Raw genomic sequence first — 18,692 nt, forward strand, 5'->3', positions numbered from 1 at the left:
CCATCTGGCTTGTACTCACTTTACCTATAAATTTCTGCTTCCCAGCCCTGGACACATTTTCAGAGAACTTAAGGAAATAATCAAAATGAGACCTATGGCATTTCTGCCCACTTTCTTCATCCCACCACTTTGGGTGAGACCAACTTACCCTGGTTTGCCTAGAACTTTCCATTTTAGCACTGAAAGTCTTTTAAGCTCGGAAACCTCTCAGTTCTTGACAAGTCAGGATGGTGACTACCCATATTCCTCTTCTTCCAGATCATCAGCTTCTGGATTAGCATGTCCTTCAGGTCTTGGGATAATTTAAGGGGACTCTATTACACTGGGAACAGGGCCAAGCAAGTACTAAAGTAATCCATTCCAGAGTGCTCTCTTTCTTTGAGATACTGTCCTTTAAATCTCCATTAGAATCTTTGCTATTGGAGACTTTCAGCGCAAGATGGCAAAATTGACCCACTTGTTTGCTTTCTTCTCTCTGTGAAATAAATCAGTGAAACAAAAACAAACAACAACAAATACACCATAGCAAAAAGAGAGGGATCGCTTTGTTATAAGATGCTTCTCCTCTTTTTTTTTTCTTCAAATTTTTGTTTAAATTCTAGTTTGTTAACATATAGTGTAATATTGTTTCAGGAGTAGAATTTAGTGATTCATCACTTAACATACAACTCACAGTGTTCAACACAAGTCCCCTCCTTAATACCCATCGCCCATTTAGCCCATTCCCCACCCACCTCACTCCACTTATTAGAATACGAGCTCAGAGATGCACATTACATTATACTTTGAGATCCTGGAGGTCAAGTTCTGTGCTATATTCTCCTTTCTATCTCCAGTTTCTGGCACAGAGTAGAACTCAAAATTCTTTATGAAATAGATGACTATGATTGGAAAATCTGAGAGAACAAAAGGAGCTCTAACATTGAAAACTTTGAGACCTGAATCATCACAATTTGAGACCTGAATCATAATTTCTTACACTCAGCACTGGTCAGGCCACCTGTGAAGAGTCGTGCTGAATTCTGAGAACTGATTCTCTCCACTCCAGCCTGGACCTCAGGTAAACTGTAGGCAACCAGTTGTAGAAGGTGGAAAGTAGGAGACACAGAGTGGGTCCTAACTTCAGGCAGCCTGTCCCAAACTACACAATTCACCCAGGCTCTGGAGAAAAAGAGAGGTTATCTTAGGATATTGTCCAAGTCCAATTCCTGGAATTACTTTGGCTGTGTCCCAGCTCTAGCCTGCTCAGGTAAACTTCCTTGATCTCTGGGAGACCTTGGAGAGGGGTGAAAGGAGAGGATAGGGCAGCTTGCCTGTAAGTACTGTAGCAGTCGCCAGTTCTCGGAAGCAGTGGGTTGGATGAAATGACCTTTGGCAAACAGAGCAATATGAGGAGAAGGGTGAAAGGGAGAAAGGTGTGTTGAACTAGTGTTCTCAGCCCTCCGTGGTGACCGCTGTTTCTGTAGTGGCAGGTATGAGAATTTGAGAAAAAACTCTCGTCATCAGAATGTCTAAGCCTTGCTTCCTGCCTTCACTGTGTGGGTTTACATTTGGGCTCCCCCTCTTCCACTAGGTACGGAGAAGAGCAGTGAGATTGGCTAGCTCATCTCCTTAAGGAAGTACACTTCCTTTTCCACTGGCAAAGGCATCATATCCCTGGAGGTATAGGGTGATATCTAAGGAGATGAGAAAGGAGGGGAAGTAGGTAGTTTTAGCTGCTCGCCATATTCTCCTTGGATGTAAATATCTGCAGGTATTGATAATGAGTCATAGGTATCAGAAGGGGAATGATGTGCAAGTTACATGTGCGTGTGACCTCACATGTTAGCCAAGCGCTGGTGACCACGGTCTGTCTGGAATTACTTTGCACATGTGTCTCTGTGTTGGTATTTCCAATATAAGTCAGTGTCTTTCTGTGGGTCTGTGAGCTCCAGTATATGGGTGCCAAACACGTACATTCCCAGAACTGTGTGTACACTGCTTTGCCTTATTTTCCTATTATAACCTTGGAAGTCCAAGCCCGGAGTAAATATCTAACTGCTGGCATAGGCCAGAAAGCCTTGGGCTACATCACTTATGACATTGGGCTCATTCTGCAGTGTTGTTTTTGGATGATTCAGGAGACATGAATCTTTGGGACAGAAAATTAACCTTGTGACTGCTGGTCAAGGAATAGGCCGGGCAGGACTGAGTCACTGCACCAGCTATTGAAGAAGGAACTGCTTTTCTAAACTCCTGAGGGATGTACCCCAAGAAACATACCCTTATAGTATATTCCAAACAGGCAGATGATTTAGATGGAGAAATGACTACCTGTATCTGTGTTTTTTTTTTTTTTTTTTTTTAACTACCTGTATCTTTAATGTTATGACCATTTTAGGGGCTGGGACAAAGCGAGATAGGAGATGTCCCCTCACTGAACATTGGAGGAACTGACTCTGAACAAAAAAAAGGGGAATACACTTGGAGGTGCGGTGTTGTAGAAGAAGGGTACTATTTGTTAAAGTCAGCTGCATCAGGATCACTGCATACACGATATACCAGTGTCACCACCCGTTCATAGAATCCAGGGATTCCAGTGAGAATGTAGCTTATTATACACCGTCTTACATTCTCCATGAGCTCATTCCCTATTATGTATATTCTCATTCTGGAATTCTGCAATTCTGAAGGGAGAGATATAGGTATGTGGGAATAAGCTACTTCCTTCCTTTGAGCCAATACCGTCTGTTTTTGGCAACATAGGCCTAAAATATGGAGGATTAGCTGAGTGTTGTCAGAGAGCATCTGTGCAAGTAGCTGATGCTGATGACAAAAGCTGGAAGGATGCCATTAGTCATAGGCTCAGGAAGCCACTCATCAATTCTCCCAACAGTGCACTAAGAGCAAGTCTTCATGGTTTTTTGTTTGTTTGTTTTTTGTAGTTTTATGGTTTTATTAACACAAATGTGATGTGCACATAAGCTGTCTGTCTATTCATTTTCTTTCCTGTGCAGCCTGGCATTGGGATTCGCGACTCTGATAGCCAGCTGAGCTTCTCGTTCCACTATGGCTTTACAGTTCTTGGAGGAGACATTGTAAGCAATCTCTTCACAGTAAGATTCATTGCACATCAGCAGCACCTCAAGCTCCTTGACTTGTGGACGAGAAACTTCTGAGAGCCACTGGGCAGCATGTGTTTTGTTTTCTTGTTGCTCCCATAACCCATGTTGGGCATCAGGATCTGGCCCTTGAATCTTCTGCGCATCCTATCATCAATGCCTCTGTGTTTCTGCCAGTTGCACTTAATTTTGACATACTGGTCTGACTGGTGCCAGATGAACTTCTTTATCCTCTTTTTAATGATCTTGGGCTTCACCAGAGGTCTGAGGGCAGCCATTATGCCTTCAAGAAAGAAGCAGAGATGGTATCATTGAGTCCTAGAAGGAAGCTTTCCTGCTCAGGCCTTGAACATTGTTGCAGACTGTCTTCCAAGGCTCGCTTTCTCTCCCATTTCCGAAGATGGCAGAATATTAACCACTCCCCAGACACGATCCTGGGAGAAGTCTTCATGGTTTTTGATGTGTGTGCACAATAAAATCACCTGGGAAGCCTCACCCAATCAATTATATTGGAATTTCTGGGGATGGGTTCTTGGCATCAGAATTTTAAAATATGTCTTAGAAGTGGTTGTAATATGCAGCCAACGTTGCAGAATACCTAAATTCTGGAACCCCTCAGTTCAGAAACATGAAACCAGAATATTCAACCAGGCACCTGACATTGAAAGAGGAATCACAAGGGAGACTGTTTCCTTTGTCCATGTGAGATGCGGGGTTAACTGCACACCATGTGACACTTTTACAATGTTCAGTAGACATGTCTAAAAACTAATCAGCTAGGCTGATTAGATATTCTGTCTCAGGGACTTGAAGGGGGACACAAAAGCTGTGGTGGATGCCTGACCTGAAAGTTCAGGGTACGTTGGGGCGTGGGATCATTATGGTCACAGATTTGTCAGGTAGGGCAGACTTGGAGGAAGTTGGTCAGGAGAGGGAAGAGAATGAAAGAGCAGCTGGAGAAACAGAAGGATGACACAGGTGACACAAGCAGGGGAGGATGGCCAGTCCCCACGGATACCTTGACTCCTTAGCTTGCTGAGACAGTTGCAGTGCAATCTGAGAGAACCGTAAGTAGAACTCTGATTTAGAATTTTAAGTGAGAAGGATGCGGTTTCCTCTCAAGTCTTCAAGCCTGGCGTATACCTGTCTTGAATGCACTTCCTTTTTCTCTCTGTCACTCAAACACCTAATCCTTTCTCAAGAACAGTTTGGATGTCATTCCTACTTGGCCTCCCAGAACACGCTACAATGCATACTCTGCTCCCTTAAATGAGATTTTGCTCATACCTTTATTTATTCCTTTCCATGCTGAATTATCATTTTCTACTTCCTTGTCTCCTCTACTAGATTTTGAGCTCTTTGAGGCTAGAGGTTGTATGTGACTTACATTTTTCATCAGTGTCTAATGCAGTTTTTGGCACATAACAGTTGTGAATAGAAGCTTGAATTAATTGAATACACTCTTAAAGATCAGATGGGCCTGAGTTTGTGGAACTTTCTGCTTCCTCATACACTCAGAAAAGGGTTAGTATACATAAAAATCTTTCTAGAATTCTAGATTGTAAACTTCCAAGGAATTTGTCCAGTAAATTCTTATGTAAAATATCTAATAAATAAAATAAAATAAAATAAAATAAAATAAAATAAAATAAAATATCTACTAAAAACCCTTAGCAGGAAATTCTCCCCTTCGGTCTTTAAACATCAAGCCTTCACAGAAAATTTAAGAGAACTAAGACATAAGAATAAGATTAGTTTGTAAACTGAACCTATTTTGTTATTTAATGGTACTATGCCTGTACAAATGAATTATCCGAATAATTACAATGAGCCATTTAGCTTAGCTGCCCCCAAGATAGGATTTTGAAATGCAAACTTAACTGCTGTTATAGTGATGCCTTGATTTGAATTTCATCTGCTGTTGTGTAAATACTTAACACCTGCAATCAAAAGGGAACCATATTTTGCCTACCTTCCTGAGCCAATTACATGAGGCCTGTGGCTATATATGGAGCTCCGTGGACATCCTATAACCCTCATATTATAGAAGGATTTTTTGTGTGCGACCCCTGATCTATGACTTTGGATGCATTCAATAAGGAGTAATGGACTCTGTGCTACAATCCGTCACTGGCTGGTCAGACAAATGTGAACCGAGAGCATTAAAAAAAAATTTAAGCTTTGTCTGCTATTAGCAAAATATGTCCTTTATTCCCATTGCTCACTCCCATTCTCCTCGCATTCCCTACCAGCAAGCAGTCCCTCTGATTTCCTCAGTGTCTATTTTCTGCATGTGTTCTTGGAAAACACATAATGATGATTTGTATGCAGATGCTTTTATTTTTTCTTAAAAAAATTTTTATTTTGAGATAGCAGTAGATTTACGTGAATTTGTATAAAATAGTGCAGAAAGATTCCATGTACCCTTAACCCAGTTTCCTCCAATGGTAACATCTTAAAGAAACTAGTACATATCGCAACCAGAATATTGACATTCATAGTTAGGATAGGGAACATTTCCATTAGCAGTTGTGTAATCACATGGCACCTGAAGTCAAGATGGAACTATATTTTGCATATCTACCTAGCCAATTATGGGTTTCTTATGACTATATCTGGAATTCCATGGGCATTGTATGAAATTCAAATCGATGTTCACATTAAAGTTCAACCAGGATATTGACTTAGACAGTTAAGATACAGAACATTCCTATCCCCACAAGGATCCCTCATGCTGCTTTTGCTTAGTCAAACCTACTTCCATCCTCTCCACCCCTTCCTTAAACCCCTGGCAAACCCTAATCTGTTCTCCATTTCTGTAGTTTTTTATCATTTCAAAAACGTTATAAAAGTGGAAGAATCATGTAGCATATAACCTTTGGGGATTTGGGGATTAGCTTTTTTTTTTTTTTTTTTTTTTTGCATGCGACATAATTCTCTGGAGATTCATGCATGTTGTGTGTATTGGTAGATTTTTTTTTTAATTGCGGAGTAGTCTTCCACAGTGTTGATAGATTACCATTTGTTTAACAGTTTACTCTGAAAGACATCTGGGTTTCCAATTTTTAGCTACTTTAAATACAGTTACTGTAAACATTTGTGTACAGGCCTTTGTGTGAACATCTCTTCATTTCGCTAGGATAATACCTAGGAGTGTAACTGCTGAGCCCCATAGTAGTTGCATGTTTCCTTTTTAAAGAAACTGCTAAACTGTTTTCCGAGTGGCTTCATCATTTTACCTTCCCACCAGCAATGTATGAGTGATGCATCTTCTCCACATCCTCACCGGTATTTAGTGTTGTTACTATTTTAACTTTAGACATTCTGATAGGTAAATCTATGAGATTTTATATCCCATTGTGGTTCTATTTTTCCAATAGCTAATTTTGTTGAAAATCTTTTCATGTGCTTTTTTTTTTTTTTTTGCCATCTTTATATCCTTTTTTGATTGAATGCCTCTTTATGCCTTTTGCCTATTTTCTAACAGGACTGTTTATGGTTTTAATGTTGAGATTTGCTAGTACTTTATATATTCTGGAGAATAGCCTTTTCGGATATGTAGTTTGCAAATATTTTCTCTTTGTCCCTATCTTGACTTTTCATCCTCTTAATAGAGTCTTACAAAGTAAAAATTTTACATTTTGGTCAAATCCAACTTATCAGCTTATCAACTTTTCCTTTTATGGATTTTGATTTAGTGTCAAGTTTAAGGGCTCTTTTTGCCTAGCCCTAGCTCTTAAAGATTATCTCCTCTGCTTTTTAAAAATATATTTTATAGTTTCATGTTTTACATTTAAGTCTATGATCCATTTTGAATGAATTTTTGTATAAGGTGTGAGACTTAAGTCATGGTTACTTGTGTTTGTTTGTTTGTGGCTGTCCAATTGCTTGCTCCAACACCAGATACTTGAAAAAGCTCTCTTTTCTTCATGAAATCACTTTGTATCTTTGTAAAACATCAGATGGGCATATTTGCATGGATTTATTTCTGGCTTCTGGGTTCTGTTTTACTGATCTGTGTGTCTACCACAATGCCAATATCACATAGGCTTTTTTTTTTTTTAATACTACATAGTGTTGATTTCTATAGTATCTAATAAGTCTTGAAATTGGGTAGATCCATTGTTTGAGCTGAAATTGGGTAGATCCATCCAAAATTGTTTGAGCTATTCTAATTCCTTTGCTTTCCCATGTAAATTTTAGAATAATATTGTTGATATCTATAAAAAGAGAAAAGAGTTCCTGGAAATTTGACAGGATTTGTGTTAAATCTGTATATCAATTTAGAAAGAATTGACATCTTTGCTGTGTTGAGACTTTCCACCATGAATACGGCATGTCTTTCTGTTTGTTTAGATCTTTTTGATTGTTTTCATCAGTGTTGTGTAGTTTTCAGCATACAAGTCCTGTAAATATCTTATCTTGTTAGGTTTACACCTATATATTTTACTTTTTAAAGAAATTATACATGCACAATTTCATTGATTCCTTCCTGACATACATGACTTTTATTGCCTTTTTATATTGGTTTATAACTTCTAATGTTGAATAAGTGACGATGAGAGCAGACATCCTTGCCTTGTTCCCAACCTTAGGGACAAAGCATTCAGACTTTCACCAGTAAATATAATGTTAGCTGTAGGATTTTTCTGTAGCTTCTCTTTATCAAGTTGGGGTAGTTTTATTCTATTTCTATTTTTCTGAGAATGTTTTTAAAATTATAAATGAATGTTGAATTGGTCAGATGTTTTTTTCTACACTGTTTGGTATGACAATGTGATTTTTCATCTTTTGCTTGTGATGGGCTACATTGATTTTTGAATACTGAATCTGCTTGGTATCACTGGAATAATCCTCACTTGGTTATGGTGATAATTCTTTTTACATATTGCTGAATTGTTTGTTAATATTTGTTAAGGATTTCTGTGTGTATATTCAAAGACATATTTGTTTGTAGTTTCCTTTTTTGCATTATCTTTATCTGGTTGTGGTATTAGGGTAATATTAGCTTCATAGAATGCATTAAGACAAATTCCCTTTCCAGATAGAAAGGAAGAGGTTATGTAGAACTGACATTAATCCTTCTCTAAATATTTGGTAGAATTATCCAGTTAAAGTATCTTGGCCTGAAGATTTCTTTTTAGAGAGTTTTAAAATTATGACTTTACCTTTCTTGATAGTAATGGCGTATTCAAATTACCTTTTTGTATGGGATGGCTTGTGCTAGTTTGTGTCTTTTGGGGAAGTGGTTTCTTTTGTATAAGCTGTCAAATTTATGCGTGCAGAGTTGTTCCTAGTACTTTCTTATTATCCTTTTATGTGTTCAGGGTCTATAGTAATATCTCTTCTTTCATTCCTAATGTTGGTAGTTTATATCTTCTCTTTTTCTCTCTCTTATCTGTATTGTTAGAAGTCTGCCAGTTTTACTGATGTTTTTCAAAGAACTAGACCTTTGTTTCATTGAGTTTTTTTCCGTGTTGTTTTTCTGCTTTCAATTTTATCAATTTCTGTTCTTAGGTTATTATTTTCTTCCTTCTTTTGCTTTCAGTTTATTTTACTTTTTTTCTTTTCTGTGTTCTTGAATTGGGAGCTTAGATTTTCGATTTAAGACTTTTCCTCTTACCTAACATATTCATTTTTTTTTAAATTTTTTTTTCAACGTTTTTTATTTATTTTTGGGACAGAGAGAGACAGAGCATGAACGGGGGAGGGGCAGAGAGAGAGGGAGACACAGAATCGGAAGCAGGCTCCAGGCTCTGAGCCATCAGCCCAGAGCCCGACGCGGGGCTGGAACTCACGGACCGCGAGATCGTGACCTGGCTGAAGTCGGACGCTTAACCGACTGCGCCACCCAGTCGCCCCAACATATTCATTTTTAATGTTATATAAATTTTCCTCTCAACACTGCCTTAGCTGTGTGTCTCATATCTGGTTTTTTTTTCTGTTTCTATTAGCGTCTCTGGAGGGTTTGAAAAAATAAGAGTATATTTAGAGATACAGTTAACACCATGTCCATCAACAGCAGATGCTTCTGATAGCTGTCCTCTGGTATTTGTCCTGAAGTAGTAACACAGAATTATCTGCTTAGAAAGGTATATCTTCTTTATGAGAAGGCTAAGTATGAAGATACGTGAGATATATAATCTAGGTGATGCTGTAATAACAAACATCATAAAAATGCAAGTGGGCAAACATACCAAAAGTTTCTCACCTGTGTAAAGTTCACTGTAAGCCCAGGGCAGCTATCTTCTCTCTGGCCGTGGCTCAACATTTTAGGCACCTTTAATGTGCGTCTCCATCCAGTTACATGCCTCTGTAGTCAATGTGGAGAAGAGCAGACATGGAGTCTTTCAAATGCTTCTGCTACAATTGACTCATGACATTTCTATTCATATGTGACTGGCCAAAGCTAGTCATATTATCATGCCCAAATTCAAGGGTGGGAGAAGAGTGTGTGCATGTGTATGTATGTGAGAGAGAAAGAAGGTGTGTGTGTGAGAGAGACAGAGAATTCTAATATGCATCTTGTTAGGCAATTGTATACATATTACAGTGCATATCACTTTTTTAATGTTTATTTTATTTTGAGAAAGAGAGAGAGAGAGAAAGCATGCAGGTGAGAGGCAGAGACACAGGGAGAGAGAGAATCCCATGGGATTTGACACGGGGCTTGAACCAATGAACTGCGAGATAATGACCTAAGCTGAAACCAAGAGTCAGATGCTTAACTGACTGAGCCACCCAGGCACCTCAGTGCATATTACTTTTAACTTATACAACGTCTTTGTGAATATTTATTGCCTTCAATTGTACAAAATAAGGAGTAGAAGTTCAAAGTAATAAATTGTAAAGTCAGAATTTGAACTCGCTTAAGGCTATCTGACTTCAACATTCATGCTTTCTTTTTAACATATACAGTGATAAGCAGCCTATAATGCTAAATCCAACATCTCTATTAATTCTGCTTTGTTTGAACATTTGGAATAGTCTAGGATGATGAGAAAATAATCCAAATAAATCACCCTGGATGGAGGCAGTTGAATATTACAGAAGAGTTCAGTTTAACAAATTTATAGTTGGCCCCTTCTGTGCCATAAGGCACCAGGAAAGCTCATAGTCTAAAAGACATGTAAACTAATAGATACACTTAGTATGTGATACCATAGAAATTTGCAGAGTGCCATAGAAATACTCCAGTATTCATCTAATAACAATTGATGGGAGAAGAGTCCAGGTAGGCTTTTTGGAAAAGATGATGTCTGAATGAAGTCTTTTAGACCTCAGTTATCTCTGCTATTTTGGGGCTGATATCACTGATTATCTCCTGCTCTACTACTCCTTTTCCCTGTAACCGATCGCTCTCCTGAAAAATCCCCTTCACTCATTGAAGACTTTGGCGTCCAGCTGAGAATTATCTCTTTCACCCTCGCTTATGTCGTCCGTCATTCCAGGTAACTTCTATGTCTGCGTCAATAATCCATTAAACATCTTGGCCTCTCTTGATCGCAACTCTGTTTACTTCTACCTAAACTCCCCTCCAATGACTTGCTTCCTCTGTTGTCATTAAGTATTCAGAAAGGTGGATATTCAACTTATAGATTCAAGTCTGTAGAATTTACCATTCTAATCCTGCTGCCAGTTAGCTGGCCATTCGGATCCTGTCCTCTTCTACCTTTTTTTTTTGAACCCCCAATTTATTATTCTAAACAGGTACCTGTGGGGCAGAAGGACAGAGGGGTTTATGAGGAAGGCTGAAGCTTGAGGGTGTGGCCCCTACAGAAGCATACATTTATTTAGAGACTGCAAGCAAGAAAGATGAGGGAGTTGATGAGGAATTTAATCTGTGAACTGTAGGGGCTGTGGTAGTTTCGATTTCAGTTCTTTTTTTTTTTTTTTTTAACGTTTATTTATTTTGGGTGGGGGAGGAGAAGAAAGAGGGAGACAGAGGATCTGAAGCAGGTTCCGTGCTGTGAGCACAGAGCCCAATGTGGGGCTCAAACTCATGAACCATGAGATCATGACCTGAGCTGAAATAAAGAGTTGACAGCTTAACTGACTGAGCTATCCAGGCGCCCCTCAGTTTCACTTCTTTACACTATAATCTTCTGAGTTGCTTACCTAGTCCAACCTTAAATGGTTTTTGCTCTGGCTAGTTAAAATGGCAAAGGAATGTATAACAAATTATCAAAGAATGAGCATAATAAACAGGCAGCACAAATTGTGTTTTTAAAATTTAGACCACACCTCCCTAGAGAAGAATGGGGTGAAGTTCCCCATACTGTCTCAGCTGCTAAGTGAACCTAGAACTGAACTGAAAGCATATTCTATTTAAAAGTTTTTTTTAATGGTTATTTATTTTTGAGAGACAGAGAGACAGAGCATGAGTGGGGGAGGAGCAGAAAGAGAGGGAAACACAGAATCTGAAGCAGGCACCACACTCTGAGTTGTCAGTGCAGAGCCTGATGCGGGGCTTGAACTCACAAACCATGAGATCATGACCTGAACTGAAGTTGGATGCTTAACTGACTGAGCCACCCAGGCACCCCTATTTTTAATATGACATTTGTAATTAAACAAAACTGAAGAATAATCATTGAATCTAGGAAAAAAGTTTTCCATGTTGAAAGCTGATGCTTTGAAAAGATTAGATTAATAAATAGAGAATGAGGGCAGAGATGGGAAATTTCCTGGTTCTCTGCAGGCATCTTCTGCACATGTCCAAGGGGCTAGGGGATAAGTCCTCAGGTTCTTTGTCATTTCTAATTGGAATCAACACCTGGGGCACCTGGGTGTCTCAGTCGATTAAACATCGAACTTTGGCTCAAGTCATGATCTCACAGTCTGTGGGTTCGAGCCCCTTGTCGGGATCTGTGCTGACATCTCAGAGCCTGGAGCCTGCTTCAGATTCTGTGTCTCCCTCTCTCTAACCCTCCCCTGCTCATGCTGTGTCTCTCTCTCTCTCTCTGTCTCAAAAATAAACATAAAAAAATTTTTTTTAAACCAATGATTTTCCAAAACGGTAACTGTCATTTTCTTTGGGAAGATGTATAACATCATATTTACTTCTATCTTCTGGTAATCAGAAAAAGCACAAGTTATTTCTAAAAGAAATTTTCTTTTTTCTTGTTAACATGTTAACTACCATCAGTCGTAGACATCTTGGTCTTGACTTCGGTGGTTTTAGACAAATAGAAAGGGGATAGAGAAGAGAAGTGCTATCAGAACTCAGAAGCTTGGGGTAAAAGACTCACATGTGAGTGTGACAAAAAATGCCTAAATTCTATAAGTGGTGAGAGAGGAGGTAGGGAGGTGGGAGGCAATGGTTCACACATAGCTCCTCTGTGCAAGGAGAAAATAGGTGGCTGGAAAGGTAACTGTCAGATAATTTTTTATTTCCACTCCTACCTGAGGAGGGTGGATGTGTTAGGGAGGTAGAGTATCAACGGGCCCTTTATATTTATAAGACATTTGTGAATTTTGCTCACAATCATGGTCTTCTTATCCATAGCTTGTACTTTTATGGTTTGAACCTAAATATCCTGAACTAAAGCTGCTATTGCCTTCAATTCCTGAACTTCCCATTTATTTCTAAGTGTATTTCCTACATAATGTTCAATTATTTGCTAGGAAGCTACAGTCAGACACAGAGAATTTTGCTGTGATAAGTGTTTAGCACCCTTTTGGGAAAGGGTGCTACAGCAATTTTGCTGCAAGGCTGTAATACATGGTGATAATGACGCTTCACTCCTTTAGAAATGGTACCAGGGGCCGATCCCTGAGAGCAGAGTGCAGAGCTGCCAAGGCCTGCCTCTTTAGGAGGTTCTATGGATTGCTTGGGATGAGTAAATGTTTAATGAGCACTTTATTCTCATTACAGGGTAATGTTGGAGATCTAAGAACAACAGCATACCAACTCCTTTGTTAATTCTCATCGATTTATAATTTCCTTCTAATTGTGTTTTCTTTTTCTTCCCAGTCTATATTAAAGTGAGTTTGACTTGGGCACCTGGGTGACTCAGTCGATTAAGCATCCAACTCTTGACTTTGGCTCAGGTCATGATCTCACAGTTCATGGGATTGAGCCCTGTGTTGGGCTCTATGCTGAGAGAGTGGCGCCTGCTTGGGATTCTCTCTCTCTTCCTTTTCTCTCTGCCCCTCCCCTGCTCGCACATGCTCTCTGTCTCTCTCTTTCTCAAAATAAATAAATTAAATAAACAAACAAAAAAAGAACTCCTGTGGTTTGCCTCCATCTCTGTTTTTATTTTATTTTTCCTTCCTTTCCCCTATGTTCATGTGTTGTGTTTCTCAAATGCCACATGAGTGAAATCATATGATATCTGTCTTTCTCTGACTTATTTCACTTAGCATAATACACTCTAGTTCCATCCATGTTGTTGCAAATGGCAAGATTTTATTCTTTTTCATACCGAGTAGTATTCCATCATATAAATATACCACATCTTCTTTATCCATTCATCAGCCAATGGACATTTGGGCTCTTTCCATCATTTGGCTATTGTTGATAGTGCTGCTATAAACATTGGGGTGAATGCGCTCCTTTGAATCAGCATTTTTGCATCCTTTAGATAAATACCTAATAGTACAAAGTTCCATATTTCAGAGCATTTCAGCCCTCAGAGTTCATAATCAGTACTTGGTTTGTACAGATCCTAAGTTGCCTAACTTTTGTATTCATGGAGACTTTGAGAGTGGTCTGTATTCCTATCAAGAATTATATCAGGCAAGAATGATGTGTAGGCCTCAGCAAAGATAATATTTCAAATGGTGGGAGAGAAACAGAGGAAAGAAAAGGAAAATTGTATGTAGATCAATTTGGATGATTAAGCTTTTTATCTTCAAAACACATCAAGTTCTTTACAATGAAAGGGAATTAGAAGTCTTGCCTATTTGCCTTCATAATTTGATTCTATTTTAACATCAAACTTCAATAGTCCTAATGTCTTAACAATAATTGTTACATCAATTGAGAATTACTGTCATGGAAGCTAATGCAAAAAGGAAATCCAAGTGGATGATAAAACAAACTGTTATTGGATCACATCGTGCAATCAAGATAATCTAATAAATAGTTTCTGAAACACTGAAAAAAAATGAACTCCTTAAAAAAAATAAAGTGGGCTTGATTCCTGTGGAATCTAAGTCCCAAATGCTAAATGGAAGATCAAAATGAAATGATATTAGCAGTTAGGATTTTATGATAATGGAGAGAGACTGGTGAGTTGTTTTATGTGTGGTCGGATGTGAGGTGTGGGAAGACGGGGTGCAGCATTCCTGGGGGGAGCAAATGACTAAGTAGCAGGTCCAAGGAGAGAGAGGCTGTCAGGATACAAAGGGTAACTAATTTTCTTGAATAACAAGAAAGATTCTGCTGGTGTGTGGAATGGGAGCATGGGTGAGGGATGTTATTGAATCAGGGGTGTTAAAGAGGCAGGTATAACAGAGCTTCTGCCACTGTGAGGTTTGTGAATTTGATCAGGGGCTAATATGGAACCTAAATCAGTTTTGAGATGGTGATGCTGCTGTGTTACTTGGGGTCAAACCAACCATTGTAGGTGAAAGATTTAGGGTCCAAAGGGGAAGTTTGTATCGTGTGTGTGTGTGAGTGTGTGAGTGTGTGTGTGTGTGTGTGTGTGTGTACACACACACAGATGCACAGATGGAAGAGTGGTCATTGGGCGAGACTATTATTTCAGAAGGGGGGAATATAAAAAGGTATGTTCCATCTCAGAGAAGATCATTACTTCCAGTTACTTCTTTAGGCTCTAAATCCTCCAGAGTGTAGAGTAATTAGCACCATGAGAATCAGAGCATAAAAACTGCACCCATTCATGCGCCTATCTCCACCATCCCCGGCTCTCTGAAATTCCTGAGGTAGCATTATCATGACGTTCACCTGACTACCAAGTATTCCCCTCAAAGGAGGCCAGAGATTGACCAAACCATACCCAAATAGCCCTAAATCCAAGATTCTCTTCCAGGCAAATTTTTCACCCTATTGGCTTGGGATTATTTTCTATTGCCTATACAATAGAAAGGGGAAAGACATCAGAAGGGCGATTTTCTTTTCCTAAAACAATGTCCTGCAATTCTCCATTTCTCTTCTCTACAGGTTATCCAACCATCTACCAACCCCCAGGAAGTGCAACAAACTCAAAATCTGCTCACAGGGAAAACAGCAGAAGGAAAATATAGGAAGAGTTTACATACAGGTGGGATAAATTACAGGTGCCTCCTGTTTACTAAGTACAAGCTTGCAGAGGTAGACAGTCCCTGGTGGACTCTCCCGATTTCATTCTCCCTTTAGCAGCTCTGGGGTCATTCATTTTTCTGGTTAGGACATCTCACCCTCACACTCAGAAGAGTTGCTTTACCTGTTCATGTATTCTCTCTATTGCTTTCACTCTTTGCCCAGTGGTCACCTCCTCCGAAATCAATGAGAAAAAAAGTGTTTCCCGCCAGAGCTGCAAATACATCCATGAGCTCTGCCCTGAGATGTTTCCTCAGACTTTTGAGCAGTGTCTCATCAGATTCTGGGCACTCGGAGCAGTTATATATGTTCTGTTTTCCAAGTACCCTATCTGAGTCACCACCACCAGAATCTCTCTGGTGGGTTTTCTCTATTTCTTCTACCATTCCGTGTTTGGTGTTTTTCTTACAGGATGATTAGCATAGTACATCCACTTCACTCAGCTCTTCCAGTGTTCTTTGTGATGACTTTCTAAATCCAGTTCCTTTAAACACAGTCTCCAAGCCCCCAGTGTCTCCACCTTACCTCAATCTGTCTCAACCACTATTCCCTTGGTCTCAGAAGGGTCACTGACAGCTTCTAAATACAAATATGTTATAAAACTGCTTATAAGTGATTTGGAAATTCAAAACCCTTCTCCATTTTTGCTACACTTTATCATTTGAACATTAAAGTTTTGTTGGTTGTGCCTGTCACCATATTTAACATGAACTTAACCAGGTATTTGCAACTCCATCACAAAATAAACTTACTTTCCCCACAGTTTGGGGAAAAGGATGAGAAGTCTAGAAAAAGAGAGCAACAGATATCTCACAGAAACATGACTGTCATACCTCCTTTATTTTTTTAAAAATTATTTATTTAAGCAATCTCTACCCCCAAAGTGGGCCCCCAATTCACAACCCCCAAGATCAAGAGTCTCATGCTCCTCTGACTGAGCCAGTCAGGCACCCCTGTCATATTTCCTTTAAATTCTACCTTCATATCCTTTCTTTCAGAGCTTAGAGACTTGTACATGGGACTTTATCCTGGGATCAGTCTTTGAGATAGATGTACTGTATATTTTTTCCCAAAAAATTCTTGTGTAAATTCACTATACAAATAGAAGTTCACCAAGCTTGGGATATTTGCCTTACAGATAAATGGGGAACATATTCTGTAAAACAGATCTTTGGATGGGAAGATCTATATCAGGTGATGGGGAGTTAAAAGAGCAAAAAGGATGAAGAGGGGACTGAGAGAAGAGAAACAAAATAGAAAAAGGAAAAGAGGATGGAGAATGAAGAAGAAAAGGCAAGGAACATGGGAAGCCTGGCAGGGAATTCTGATTATCAACAGTACACCCCAAAGTAGGATTCCTAGTGAAAAATCAGTGAGTGTATTATTACCTGCAATCCAAAGCCATGTCATTGTATGTGTATAGAATGTGATATCTAGGTGCAACCGTTCTGTATCTTCTGGATATATGTAAAACTTAATAATGGAAAAATTGGAAGTTCCTCTTTGATTCTGCCAAGAAAGTCCAAAGAGATCTGGAATAAGAGAACTGTATCAACGAGGAAGAATTTGAGAAAAGTTGGAGAAAGAGAAAATGTTAAGTCTCTAGTAGCTGTTAAATACCAGGATTGAAAAGCTACACTGGAGAACACCTGACTGGCTTAGTGGGTAGGGTATGTGCCTCTTGTTCTCAGGGTCATCAGTTCAGGCTTCATGTTGGGTGTAGAGTTTACTTAAAAAAAAAAGAAAGAAAGAAAAAGAAAACCTACTCTGTTCTTCTGATGAAATGGAGGAGGACATCCATAAATGACTTCTCAGTGGTTATCCCCAATTCTTAGGGTGGGGTTGAGGGTGTTCTATAGTCTTTGGTTGGGGTGTAGCAAGCATAGAGAAGCCTTCCCATGGACATATATCATGATCTTGCCTTCGCTTCCTGCACTGTATGTCCTCTTAACATCATGGCCTTAACAGCATCATGTCTACACATTTCCTTCTTAAAAATGTTATTAGAGGGGCGCCTGGGTGGCTCAGTCGGTTAAGTGTCCGACTTTGGCCTAGGTCATGATCTCGTGGTTCATGAGTTCGAGCCCCGTGTCGGGCGCTGTGCTGACAGCTCGGAGCCTGGAGCCTGCTTCGGATTCTGTGTCTCCCTCTCTCTCTGACCCTACCCCCATTCACGCTGTCTCTCTCTGTCTCAAAAATAAATAAACGTAAAAAAAATAAAAAAAATGTTATTAGATTCCCCTTTTGTTGCGTGGGTTCGGGGAAGTGTACTCTCCTGCTTCTCCTTAGTTATGCTCCTGATTTCTAACCCCTGGGAAGGTAAGAAATATGTGGGACATTCTTTTCAAAAGCTGCAACCTGGGCCACAGTGTTTCTTATTGTTGGGCTCCATCTGCATAGCAGTTAATTCAAATAATAGAAGTTAATAAATTGCTCTGATGACAGAAGAACTTTAGCTGAATATGAAGAGATCTGGGGACAAAGAGTAAGCTTAGCTTAGCCATTGAATCCAATTAGACTTGCCTCAGAATTCAGTGGTTAAACCTTTTGTGATTCCAACCACTCTCATCTGCCATCTTCCCAAGACTGACACTATCCCTCATTCAGCTCTCTATTGAGTTTTCTTCTCCCTGACAACCTACATCACTCTTTCCCCTTATTTGGTTTTATTTTCTTTTCACCTCTTATCATTACTTTAAATTTATTATATATTTGGTTACTTATTACCTGTGACCTTCATTATATTGCTAGCTCCATGCAGGGAAGAATTTGTCTTGTTCACTGCTCTGTGTTGGGTACCTAGAATAGCACCTGGTACATGGTTGACGTTTGATAACTCTTTATTAAAGGAAGAAAAGCACCTGGCTACTCTTTACCAAGGTTCTAGGAGATCCTTTTTTTACTTAATATGTCCTTTGATTCCAGATTTAAAAACATATACACATACAGTATTATTTTATTTTATTTATTTTTTTAGAGCATGCACACGAGAGGGTGGGAGTGGAGAGGGGCAGAGGGAGAGCAAGACTCTTAAGCAGCCTCCAAACTCAGTGCAGAGCTCCACACAGGGCCTGATCCCACAATCCTGGGATCATGACCTGAACCTAAATCAAGAGTCAGATGCTTAACTGACTGAGGCACCCAGGCATACCCCTCCTGCCCCCCCACAGTATATATCTCCAATAAAACTCACGGTTTTGGCTTTTCCTGTGTTCATCTCAGCACATCTTTAGTGTGATGTCTTTCTCCCTTTCTACCTCTATTGATGAATCCACCCAAAAGATACTCTCTGCTCTCAAGCTATTTCTAGCTGATTTATCCCT

At 39.4% G+C, this 18,692-nt stretch overlaps 1 pseudogene; it reads right to left on the reverse strand.

The window, feature by feature from the left end:
* Positions 1–2,972: 2,972 nt before the first annotated feature.
* LOC112866319 (large ribosomal subunit protein eL32 pseudogene) lies at positions 2,973–3,379 on the reverse strand (annotated as a pseudogene).
* Between the last annotated feature and the right edge of the window lie 15,313 nt (positions 3,380–18,692).

This window comes from Puma concolor, chromosome A2 (genome assembly GCF_028749965.1).
Source record: "Puma concolor isolate L17-30 chromosome A2, mPumCon1.1.hap2, whole genome shotgun sequence".
In the NCBI taxonomy this organism is placed as follows: Eukaryota; Metazoa; Chordata; class Mammalia; order Carnivora; family Felidae; genus Puma; species Puma concolor.